At 41.8% G+C, this 12,476-nt stretch overlaps 1 protein-coding gene across 3 annotated transcripts in view; it reads left to right on the forward strand.

Moving 5' to 3' along the window:
• The window catches only part of CFAP61 (cilia and flagella associated protein 61), a 481,993-nt gene that overhangs the window by 237,511 nt on the left and 232,006 nt on the right, over positions 1-12,476 (forward strand). The gene's annotated exons all lie outside the window — the stretch shown is intronic.

Here is a 12,476-nt window from a genome sequence, read left to right on the forward strand (position 1 = left end):
CCATCCGGCACACCCCCCATGCGAACTGGCACCCCCACCCGAACAACTTAAACTTACCCCCCCCTCGTCTAGCGCAGGCACAGATTGTGTGCCTAGAAGATCTACCGGCTTCTGCCTGCCTGCTTTGAGCATGCATCTGCGCATGCTCAAGGACTTCTAATTCTCCCTCTCGCCGAGAGAATTAGAAGTCCTTGAGCATGCGCAGATGCATACTCAAGGCAGGCAGGCAGAAGCCGGTAGATCTTCTAGGCACACGATCTGTGCCTGCGCTAGAGGGGGAGGGGGGTAAGTTTAAGTTGTTCGGGCGGGGAAGCCGGTTTGCACGGGGGGGTGCCGGTTGGAGCGAGGGGCCTTTGCAAGCGGGGGGGGGGGAGCGATGCCGGTTATCGGGGGGGGGTGCTCGCAAATCGAGTCAACACTCGGTTTGCGAGTCAAAAGTTTGCTGAGTGTTTTGCTCGTCTTGCAAAACACTCGCAAGCCGGGTTACTCGCAAACCGAGGTTTGACTGTAATTTATTTATTTTTGAATAGTAGATCGTATATGAGCAGCCAATGATGAAGTGCCACGTAATTCTTCCCACAGTTATGAGATAGTACAGCGGTGGAGTGGTGGGGGCTGAGGCTTACTCATAAATGATACGAGCCTTTAATATCCAGTCCAACAGTCTATGAGGAAACAACAATATTGTAACTTTCCATCCCTCATGTTTTTCCCAACCTCTCCAGTAGTGTCTGTTTTGTTAAGTGGTCACGAATATGTTTTTTAATTCACAAAAATGATCTCAACTGTTTTTACCCCAATATTTATTGTAATGTTATTCGCTTAGAATTTTTAAGCGAACCATTAAATTTAAATAAACTTGAAACTTGAAACAAGCTTGTTACATGAATATTAGGACTGGAAGTAGACAGACATTAAGTAGATTGCCATATAACTTGGAGGGTTTTCATAGATGGCTGCATCCTTTACATTATTTTTATCCAGTGGATTAAGTACTTGATCATATCTTGTCAGTTTGGTCACGTTTACTTTGGTGTAAGTCCCGGCGTGTAAGTTCCGTCTAGGATGTCCTGTAGGAGCTTTGATTATTGCTTCAGGACATCCAGGTGGAAGCCCACCTGATTCCCACCCATAACATACCTCCTAACATGCCCCTTTGAACTCTGGATGCACAGCAGCTTTGAAGTCCTGCTGAATGTCCAGAAAGTTTGTTTTGATTATCGGCACTTGAACGTCCCTGCTATTAGGACGTCCAAGTGCTGACTCAGGCAGGTTTTTGGACATTTTAAAGTTTTGATTATGTCTCTCATAATGATTTTCAAAGAATTTAGACACACAAACTACTGTGCTTTTCCAAAAATAAGACAGGGTTTTATATTAATTTGTGCTTCAAAAAACGCACTAGGGCTTATTTAAATGTACAACAATCATCTCTCCCTTTCTCTCCTCCACCCCAGTTCTTCCTCTTTCTTTTCTCTCTCCCCCCCCCACCCCCAGTGCAGCATCTTTCCTCACCTCTCACCCATCCCCTTGTGCAGCAGCTCTGAGGCCTCAAAAAACAGAGACAGTGCTCTGAATGGGCTGCTTCACAGCCTTCACTACCAGGGCCAGGCCTTCCCTCCGCAGTGTCTTTCTATCCCTCCCTCCCATCCCTCTGTGCAGTGGAACCCCACCAAGCCTCCCACCATGAGCCTGATATACCTCCACTCCGGAAGGCCCCGGCGGGGGAGGCTGCGAAGCAGCCCATTCAGAGCGCTGCTGCTGCTGCTATTTTGAAGGCTTCGGAGTGGAGGTATGTCAGGCTCATGGTGGGAGGGTTCCGCTGCACAGAGGGACGAGAGGGAAGGATAGAAAGATGCAACAGAGGGAAGGCCCAGCCCCAGTAGGGAAAGCTGCAAAGCAGCATGTTCAGAGCGCTGCTGCTGATTTTGGAGGCCTCAAAGCTGCTGCACAAGTGGTTGGGTGATAGGCAAGGAAAGATGCTGCACATGGGGGGGGAGAAGGAAAGAGGAAGAATTGGTGTGGAGGGGAGGAAGGGGATAGACTTAGTAGATAAAAACAGACTGTTTACCCTCTCCAAGGTAGGGAGAACGAGAGGGCACTCTCAAAAGTTGAAAGGGGATAGATTCCATACAAATGTGAGGAAATTCTTTTTCACCCAGAGAGTGGTGGAAAACTGGAATGCTCTTCCGGAATTTGTTATAGGGGAAAACATCCTCCAGGGTTTCAAGACAAAGTTGGACAAGTTCCTACTAAACTGGAATGTACGCAGGTGAGTTTGGACTCATTTAGAGCACTGGTCTTTGACCTGAGGGCCGCCGCGTGATTGGACTGCTGGGCACGATGGACCACTGGTCTGACCCAACAGTGGCAATTCTTATGTTCTTATGAGATGATTAGCAAATCAGGCAGAACTAGTGTCAGGGATGAATCCGGGGAGTGTCAGGGTGGATTTGGGGGTTGATCTTAACTAGGGCTTATTTTTTGGGGTAGGGCTTATATTAGGAGCTTCTTTAAAAATCATGCTAGGGCTTATTTTCATGGAAACACAGTACCATACTGGCATGATACTTAGCATGCGCTAATTCATGCACTAATTCCCAAATTCTATATAATATGCCTAAAGTTGTGCTTGTAAATCAGTGCATACACCAGATGTATTCGCACAACTTACAGTAATTGATTAATAAGCTTAATCAGCACCGATAATTGGCGATTAACAGCTCATAATTAACATTAATTTGAGTTAATTGAAAGGTAGATAACTTGGTAGGCGCTTAGCACAAAGTGGGATATGCCTTGTCCAATGCACATAGCTAAAAGTGGGCGTGTTTTTGAGTGGGCTGAATGCTTGCACTAAATCAGCATTTAGGCCAAGAAAAATCTGGCATAAATAGGGTGGGCCTAAAGGTTGCAATGCATAATGATGCATATTGGCGCATAGGTGGTGCTAAGCATGATTCCGTACAGTGCGCATTGGATCGTGCTTAACACCATACTAGTAAGAGTCAATTTTTTAGGTGGCATAGCTTGCTGTGAGGTGGGAAATAGGCAGGGATTGCCCTCTAACTTTTGCATCCATGCTGTGAATCCACTTGCCCCTGAATTCTGTATATGGCGCTTTGAGTTGTGCATGCAAATTTGTGCATGCTCCCAATTTGTGCATGCAGCTTAATTGACTAACAAGCCAATTAGTGCTGATAATTTGCTTCTTAACAAGTAATTATCTGTATTAATTAGATTTAATTTAGATTTATTTGCATAAATCCTGCGCCTAAATTATACATGTGAGTAAAAAAAGGAGGCACGGAAATGGGAGGGTCATGGGTGGATCTGGGGCATTCCTCATATTTATGCAGGTAAGTACAGAATAAGGGGAATCTTTACCTAATTTTAGGAGCAAAGAGTTGCACCACATTTCCGTTGATGCAAATGGTCATGCATATAGTTAGGCGCAAATTCCGGGCGTAAGTGCTATTGTATAAACTGTGCCTAATTTTAGGCACCATTTATAGAATAGCACTTAAGTGTGTGTGTGTGGGGGGGTCAGTGCTGATATTTTAGGTGCTATACACTATATAGAATCCAATCTTTAATGTGCAGTAGAGATTTATTTTCCATGTGGTGGCTGTTTGGGGACATATTGGGAATGCCCCCAACAGTTAGCATACAGGTTTTACATTTACCACATGTTAATTTTTGCATCTAATGTATGAAAAGTGCTAAACTTTACAACATTTTAGTCAAAACCCCTATATTATCCTAGCAATGAATAAGTATGGCACAAATAGAATCTTTGAAAATGCAAACCCGTACTAACATTGTAATATTCTTTAGTAATACAGACAAAGCATTTTCTAATCTTGTGGGTGACATGGTCATGAGACAATTTTGCATATTTTCAAAAAAGAACGTCCAAAATGTAGCATAATAGGGCAGATGGATGTTTTTCTTGCCAAACCCTTCCAATTTTCTATTTTCAAAATGTATTTTGTAGACAGATTTTTGTAGTGCTTGTCTGCAGTGTGTCTAAATCTCAAGGGAGAGTGTTAGAGGCTTGCATTGGGTGGGACTAGGGTTGGCTTATGATTTGGATATTTTCCTGCAATAATTGAACATTCTAGAAAACATCTATGGCACAATTTTGACATTTGAAGCTAGACCCATTATAAGAATGAATAAGTGCCCAAAAAAGTACCCAAACTGACCAGATAACTACTGGAAGGTTGAAAGCATGAGCCCCCCGTGCTCTTCCAGTGGTCACTGACCCCCATCCCAACCCCAAAGATGTGAATGAAATAGTACATACCTGCGTGTATGATAACTTCATATTCTATGGCCAATCCTAGTAGAGCAGCAAGCAGGTTCCTAGAGTAGCCTAGTGGGCGATTTAGTCAACCATAGAAATGGGGACTCAGGCCCATATCCCACTCTAATTGCTAACTTATGATGGACTATATGAGTCTGCCAAAGCCCACCCAAATCCCTCTGTACCTACATATAGGTGATAACAACAGGCATAAGAGCTATTGGTGTGATACACAGTTGGGTCTAGTAGGTTTTGGGTGGGTCTGGAAGGTTCTTCATATACTATAAGTGAGTTATGGCGAGATAGGAATCTTGGCCTTTTTATGTGAAATTCACTGCAGTGCACTGAGATCATTAAGTTTGCAGACGACACAAAGCTATGCCGGGCAATCAGATCGCAGGAGGATAGCGAGGAACTCCAGAGCGACTTGTATCAGTTAGAGAAATGGGCAGAGCAATGGCAGATGAAGTTCAACGTGGAGAAATGCAAAGTAATGCATTTAGGTAGTAAGAATAAGGAATACGAGTATAGAATGTCAGGCGCAACTCTTGGTAAGAGCAAACAAGAAAAGGACCTGGGTGTACTGATAGATAGGACCCTGAAGCCGTCGGCACAATGCGCGGCAGCGGCAAAGAAAGCAAACAGAATGTTAGGCATGATAAAGAAAGGAATCACGAGTAGATCGGAGAAAGTCATAATGCCGCTTTATAGAGCAATGGTCAGACCACACTTGGAATACTGTGTCCAACATTGGTCTCCCAACCTAAAGAAGGATATAAAACTGTTGGAGAGGGTGCAGAGACGAGCAACGAAGTTAATAAGAGGTATGGAGAACTTGGAATATGAGGAACGACTCAAGAAACTGGGACTGTTCTCCCTTGAGAAGAGGAGGCTGCGAGGGGACATGATCGAGACGTTCAAAATGCTGAAAGGCATCGATAAAATAGAGCAGGAAAATAATTTATTTACATTGTCCAACGCGACACGGACAAGAGGACATGGTTTGAAGCTAAGGGGGGACAAGTCCAGGACAAATGTCAGGAAGTACTGTTTTACGCAGCGAGTGGTAGACGCCTAGAATGCTCTCCCAAAGGAGGTTATTAAGGAATCCACTGTGCTGGGATTCAAAGGCAAATTAGATGCATATCTCCTTATGAGAGGCATAGAGGGATATGGGTGACTAAAACTACATCAGGTGTATACCTGACTGGGCCTCCGCGTGTGCGGATCGCCGGACTCGATGGACCATGGGTCTGATCCGGAGATGGCAGTTCTTATGTTCTTATGCCCCCAAGGTGCCCCACTGCTCTGCTGGGATGACTGTGGCTTGTTTTGTGCATTTTTCTTTTGGATGTGTTTTTTCCCAAAATGGTTTTAAAAGACAGATGCTCTGAGGACAAGCAGATCTGATAAATGACCATTTTTAGAATAAAAAGATAGACAGCTTTCTGTTTTGAAAATGGTCATGTTTGCTACTGGATTTTTGTGCATGTTCTACAAAACATCCAAACTCAGATTTGGACGTCATATTGAAAATGCCCCTCCATATATACCATATACAGATTTAAAGCAAAATAAGCAAGTACAGTACTGTTAAATTTTTACAACAATTTCAACAACTCTTGTCTTTCAAGAGATATGTGAACAATTTTATGGCATTAAGTTATATCTCTTATCAGAGGTTGTTTTTGGTTTTTTTTTATTTTTTTTAGAAAAGCAGTGCTCATACATTCAGTGCAATTATCTTCATTATTTGTAAATGTTTTGTTTTCTAGTATTTTATTATAATATGAACCTAGTATACAGGTGTAACAAAGACATGTCTTGAGTTTTGGCATCCATAACTACTCAGCTTACTAAAACATCCCTAAATCAATGCAGAGAGATCTTTAATACATTCAATCTAATTTACCCAGTCATTTTCTGCTATTCTTTACAAAGGTTGCATGCACTAAAAATAGATTGATTGAGGCAATTTACAAATCTCTAATCCCTAAAAGAGGAAGCAGTTTCTCTCTTCATTATTCTTTGTACTTAATTATTTTAAATTAGTAATCACCATAGTAACAGAAACATAATTTGCTTACCTGCATAACAAGCAATCATATAAATTCAATTTTAGAAATTATTACAGCATGTTTAGAAGGAGTCAAAGCTATATAAACATTTTTAAAAAATTATTTTATTGCATTCTACCCTCACTCAGGGATAGATGCACTGAACTCACACAAGTCCCCACATAATAAATGAGAGATTTATGTGGAGAAACATGAGATTCATTAAAACAATGTACAAGCACCTGTAGAACCCTGTGGAGATAGCAATATAACCTGTGCATGCAGCTTTGAAAGCAAAGAACTCTTTCTGCCTTATGACTCCCCAACTCTTGGCAGGGACATATAAAAGTCTGATTTGCGTATACTGTTAGGGTCAGTGTTGAGAGAACGGATTAGGTGGAGAGCAAGTGCAAAATGAATAGTAGATTTGCTTTAAAAGTTTGTGAAAAATACAGGTTTGTGTTTGGTGTCTTAAAAGTCTTCTTAGATTGTAGTGTTTTCTCTTTACTTTCTGACTGTGTCTTGCCCCTGTTGTTTCTTCTGTTGCATCTTTTTGAGTCAGTGAAGGTGTCCGCACAATGCGTGGTGGCGGCAAAAAAGGGCAAACAGAATGCTGGGAATGATTAAGAAGGGGATCATGAACAGATCGGAGAAGGTTATCATGCCGCTGTACCGGGCCATGGTACACCCTCACCTGGAATACTGCGTCCAGCAATGGTCGCCGTATATAAAGGACACGGTACTACTTGAAAGAGTCCAGAGAAGAGCGACTAAAATGGTTAAGGGGCTGGAGGAGTTGCCGTACAGTGAGAGATTAGAGAAACTGGGCCTCTTCTCCCTTGAAAAGAGGAGACTGAGAGGGGACATGATAGAAACATTCAAGATAATGAAGGGAATAGACTTAGTAGATAAAGACAGGTTGTTCACCCTCTCCAAGGTAGAGAGAATGAGAGGGCACTCTAAAGTTAAAAGGAGATAGATTCCGTACAAATGTAAGGAAGTTCTTTTTCACCCAGAGAGTGGTGGAAAACTGGAATGCTCTTCTAGAGACTGTTATAGGGGAAAACACCCTCCAGGGATTCAAGATAAAGTTAGACAAGTTCCTGCTGAACCAGAATATAAGCAGGTAAAGCTAGTCTCAGTTAGGACACTGGTCTTTGACCAAAGGGCCACCGCGTGAGCGGACTGCTGGGCACGATGGACCACTGGTCTGACTCAGCAGTGGCAATTCTTATGTTCTTATGCTGTTGAGTCTATATTTGTCTTTATCTAATCATTGCCTTCCCTAATGTTTGGATGGCAGGAATGTGCATGTGTGTACTGTATATCTGTGTTTTGGTTCAAGTTTAGAGAATGACACGGGGGAAAAATCTGTCCCCGTCACTGCACTGTCTCTGGCTCACTTTCCCTTTCACCACCCTGTTACCGCCATTCCCTTCACCACCCTGTCACCATTACTGCCATCCCGTTCACCGCCCCGTCCCCATCCTTGCAGCATGAATTCAGGCTTCAGTACTGCAATATTTAGCTTATTCCTTTCTTATAAATCAAAGTTCTGGCTGCTGAACTAGAGAAAGAGATGTTCAGCTGGCAGGGCTTTGTTTATAAATTTTTAATAAAACAATTAATATACTACTTTATCCTAAAGCAAAATAAATAAATAAATAGAAAATTTTTTTTCTACCTTTATTGTCTGGTTTCTGCTTCCCTCATCTTCTCATTCAGTTCCTTCCATCCACTGTCTGCCATCTCTCTGCATCTTCCATTTGCTCTGTTATTGTACCTCTCCCTTCACCCCCCCCAATTGGTCTGGCACCCATCTTCTTCCCTCCGCTCCCCCATAGTCTGGCATCTCTGTCTTCTTCCCTTCCAGCTTCTTCTCCCCACTCTCTGTTCCCCATTTCCCAGCATCTTCTCCCCACTCTCTGTTCCCCATTTCCCAGCATCTTCTCCCCACTCTCTGTTCCCCATTTACCAGCATCTTCTCCCCACTCTCTCTTCCCCATTTGCCAGCGTCTTCTCCCCACTCTCTCTTTCCCATTTCCCAGCGTCTTTTCCCCACTCTGTCTTCCCCATTTCCCAGCGTCTTCTCCCCACTCTCTCTTCTCCCGTTTTCCAGCATCTTCTCCCTACTTTCTCTTCCACATTTCCCAGTGTCTTCTCCTCTCTCTTTCATCCCCAGTTCCCTTCAGGCTGCTTCAGCGTCTTCTCCTCTCCATCCCCCCCACCCCCAGCATCCTTCACGCAGTCCAGCAGCTCTCTCCCACCGGCCAGCCATGCATCTCACTCCCTCCCTTTCCCTTACCTTCTCTTATGGCGAAACTGGCAATTTCTATAAGGCTATGCGCTGTATTACAACCGGAGCCTTGAAGTCGCGTCGCGTTGCCTGCTTGAAAAGTCTTCTCCGATGCAACCAGAAACAGGAAGTTGCATCAGAGGAGACTTTTCCAGCTGGCAACGCGATGTGACTTAAAGGCTCTGGCTGTAATACAGCACATAGCCTTATAGAAATCGCCAGTTTCGCCACAAAAAGAAGGTAAGGGAAAGGGAGGGAGGGAGATGCATGGCTGGCCAGCTGGAGGGAGCTGCTGGACCGCGAAGGGTGCTGGAGGTGGGGGGATGGAGAGGAGAAGGTACAATTTCGGTACAAGAGAAGGTAAGGGAAAGTGAGGGAGCGATGGAGATGCACGGCCGGCGGGAAAAGGGAGCTGCCGGACCACACGCTTGTTTACCATGCGTGCTCACCATTCACCGTTTCACGGGGCGATGAATGGCCTTGTCCCCGATCTCGCGGTGACCTTTTTTATGGTCACCATTTCGGCGGGTTACCCGCGGCTAGCCACGGGTAACAACCACCGTGTCATTCTCTATTCAAGTTCAAATGTATTAATTATTTGATGTATGGTGCTGATTGGTAGCCTCCTCAGTGGTGTACAAATTTATATGAAGAAATAGAAGTAAAAACTTACTAAAACATTACAATATCATAATTGTACAAGAAATAATTCCAAGACTGGCTGTCTTCTCTACTCTCCTACACACACACCTACATCTGTAAAGTGCTAAAGAGGAGAGAGATCTTAGGTATCAAATGTCTGATGAAATAGGTATGTTTTAAATTAGTTTTAAAGCACAACTACTACTACTATTTATCATTTTTACAGCACTGTACGTTACTATACATTAACCATGTAAGAGACAGTTCCTGCTCAACAGAGCTTATAATCTAAAGCATATATAATCTAAAGCATATAAAGACAGCATCTTACCTAATATAATGGCAGCATATTCCATGGCGTAGGTCTAACTGCACTAAAAAGAGCGTGCCAAAATATACCCATTTACTTTGTGTGTGTGTGTGTGTGTGTGTGCTTTATTTCCATGTATATGTATGTATCTGTCTATGCTTGGGTATAGAGACAACTTGAAAGAAGCAATTCTCTTTTTCAGTACTTCTTTAGAATTGGGAGTGGTCCCAGAGGATTAATGGTGAGCTGATATGGTTTCACAAATGATGAACGAGAAGGCTGGGAACTATATGCTTGTTAGTCTGACCTCTTTGGTGAGTAATTTAATGGAAATGCTGCTACAAACAGAGGATAATGTAGTTTCTGAAATATAATGGATTTTGCTTAAGAGGGAGCATGGTTTTACTAGAGGTAGGTTTTGTCAAGTGAGTCGGATCAATTTCTTTGACTGAAACACCACAGAGGTGGATCAGGAGATAGCACTAGCTGTGATGTATTTAGATTTAATTAAGGCCTTTGATATAATTCTGCATCTGCCTTGGGGATTAGCATCCAAGAAAAGGATCTGGGTTTCATCGTAGACAATATGATGAAATCTTCTGCCTAATGTATGGCGGTGGACAAAAATCAAACAGGATGCTAGGAATTATTTAAAAAGGGATGGTTAACAAGACTAAGAATGTTATAATGCCCCTGTATCGCTCCATGGTGTGACCACATCTGGAGTATTGCGTTCAGTTCTAGTCTCCTTATCTCAAGAAAGATATAGTGGCACTAGAAAAGGTTCAAAGAAGAGAGACCAAGATGGTAAAGGAGACAGAACTCCTCTCGTATGAGGAAATACTAAAACGGTTAGGTCTCTTCAGCTTGGGGAGATATGATTGAAGTCTACAAAATCCTGAGTGGAGTAGAACGGTATAAGTGGATTGATTTTTCACTCTGTCAAAAATTACAAAGACTAGGGGGCACTCAATGAAGTTACAGGAAAATACTTTTAAAACCAATTGGAGGAAATTATTTTTCACTCAGAGAATAGTTAAGCTCTGGAACGCATTGCCAGAGAATGTGGTAAGATAATATATAGTGAGGCCTTAACTATGTATCATCTCTGAAATTCAAGTAATTGTTAACAAAAAGAGATAAAAAGGAAGATAATTCAATAAGTGAATGGAATGATTAAACAATCAATTCTAACAATGCTAGTAACTACATCAAGGCCATAATAGCATCTAGCAAATCAAATTTGGATCAATAAATTCTAGAAAATATATATGTATTCATAAGGATGTTAGTACTGAGTCATAATCCCTGTTGAGTATTTAAGGAAAACAGTGGTGACATATCATAAATTATACAGACTTCAGTCTTTGGAACCTCTTATGATGTATACCATTACAAGTTCCTGTCTTGTATATTGTAATCAATTATGTCCACCACCCCTACCAAAAAATTTTTACTCAACTACTTGATTTTATTCCCTAAGAATATTATTGTCGCTAATTTTAATGTAATAATGTGTGATTTTTTGGGAATAAATAATTAAAACAGTTTGTTGAAAAGACCTAAATTGTTAATTCATCTTAATGTGCTGGATTTATATTATTCTAAAAAATTTTAAAATTCGATAAATTTATAACATTGGAAAACTTTTTAAAGTGCATGAAGTGCATATACCTAAAAAAACTTTAAAAGGTGAAAGACTCAATTAATTAGTTATAGAATGTGAAGAAAAGTATGGGTGTAGATGTATCTAATAAACTAAGGTACATGTGCCTAAGACATACATGTGCCTACAGAAACCTCTTAAGTATAAATAAATTATGTGCAAAACGGCTAATATTTGGGGAAAAAAAGGGAGAAGGCAACATTTAGCTTGTTGTGAGGTGGAGCCTGCCACCGTCAACGTTGATATAATAGAGAACTCCCAACGCCTTTTCTTTCTATGGGCATTTCAACCCTAAGCCGGGTCTTCTTTGGGGAAATTCTAAACCAAAGTTGCCTTATTGGAAGAAATCAAGCTAAACTGAAACTAGCGAATACAACAAAAACTTAAGCAAGCATTGTCAGCATGGAATCATTGAATAGCAAATTAAACTAGCCTGACGCTCAAACATCCTTATGAATACATATATATTTTCTAGAATTTATTAATCCAAATTTGATTTGCTAGATGCTATTATGGCCTTGATGTAGTTACTAGCATTGTTAGAGTTGATTGTTTAATCATTCCATTCACTTATTGAATTATCTTCCCTTTTATCTCTTTTTGTTAACAATTAGAGGATGTGGTAAGAGCAGATAGTGTAGCTGGTTTTAAGAAAGGTTTGGAAAAGCTCCTGGAGGAAAAGTCCAAAGTTTGTTATTGAGAAAGACACGGGGGAAGCCACTGCTTGCCCTGGATCGATAGCATGGAATATTGCTACACCTTGGGTTTTGGCCAGATACTAGTGACCTGGATTGGCCACCGTGAGAACAGGCTACTGGGCTTGGTGGACCATTGGTCTGACCCAGTAAGGCTATTCTTATGTTCTTATGCCATTTGGATGACCAGTCTTCCAATTTCCTAAGGTCTGCCCATAATTTTTCGCTTTGATCATTTGTTGTAACCCACTTTAACTACTTGCTGTTACCCGCTTTGATTACTTATAACCTGGCAAAGCTTGAAGAATGGTCTGATAAGAGTATTTGGCAACTAAAATTTAATGCTAAGAAATGCAAGGTCATGCATTTGGGCTGCAAAAACCCGAGGGTACAGTACAGTTTAGGGGTGAAGAACTTATGTGCACGACAAAAGAGCGGGACTTGGGTGTTATTGTATGTGATGATCTTAAGGTGGCCAAACAGGTTGAAAAGATGATGGTG

Source organism: Geotrypetes seraphini, chromosome 3 (assembly GCF_902459505.1).
Source record: "Geotrypetes seraphini chromosome 3, aGeoSer1.1, whole genome shotgun sequence".
In the NCBI taxonomy this organism is placed as follows: domain Eukaryota; kingdom Metazoa; phylum Chordata; class Amphibia; order Gymnophiona; family Dermophiidae; genus Geotrypetes; species Geotrypetes seraphini.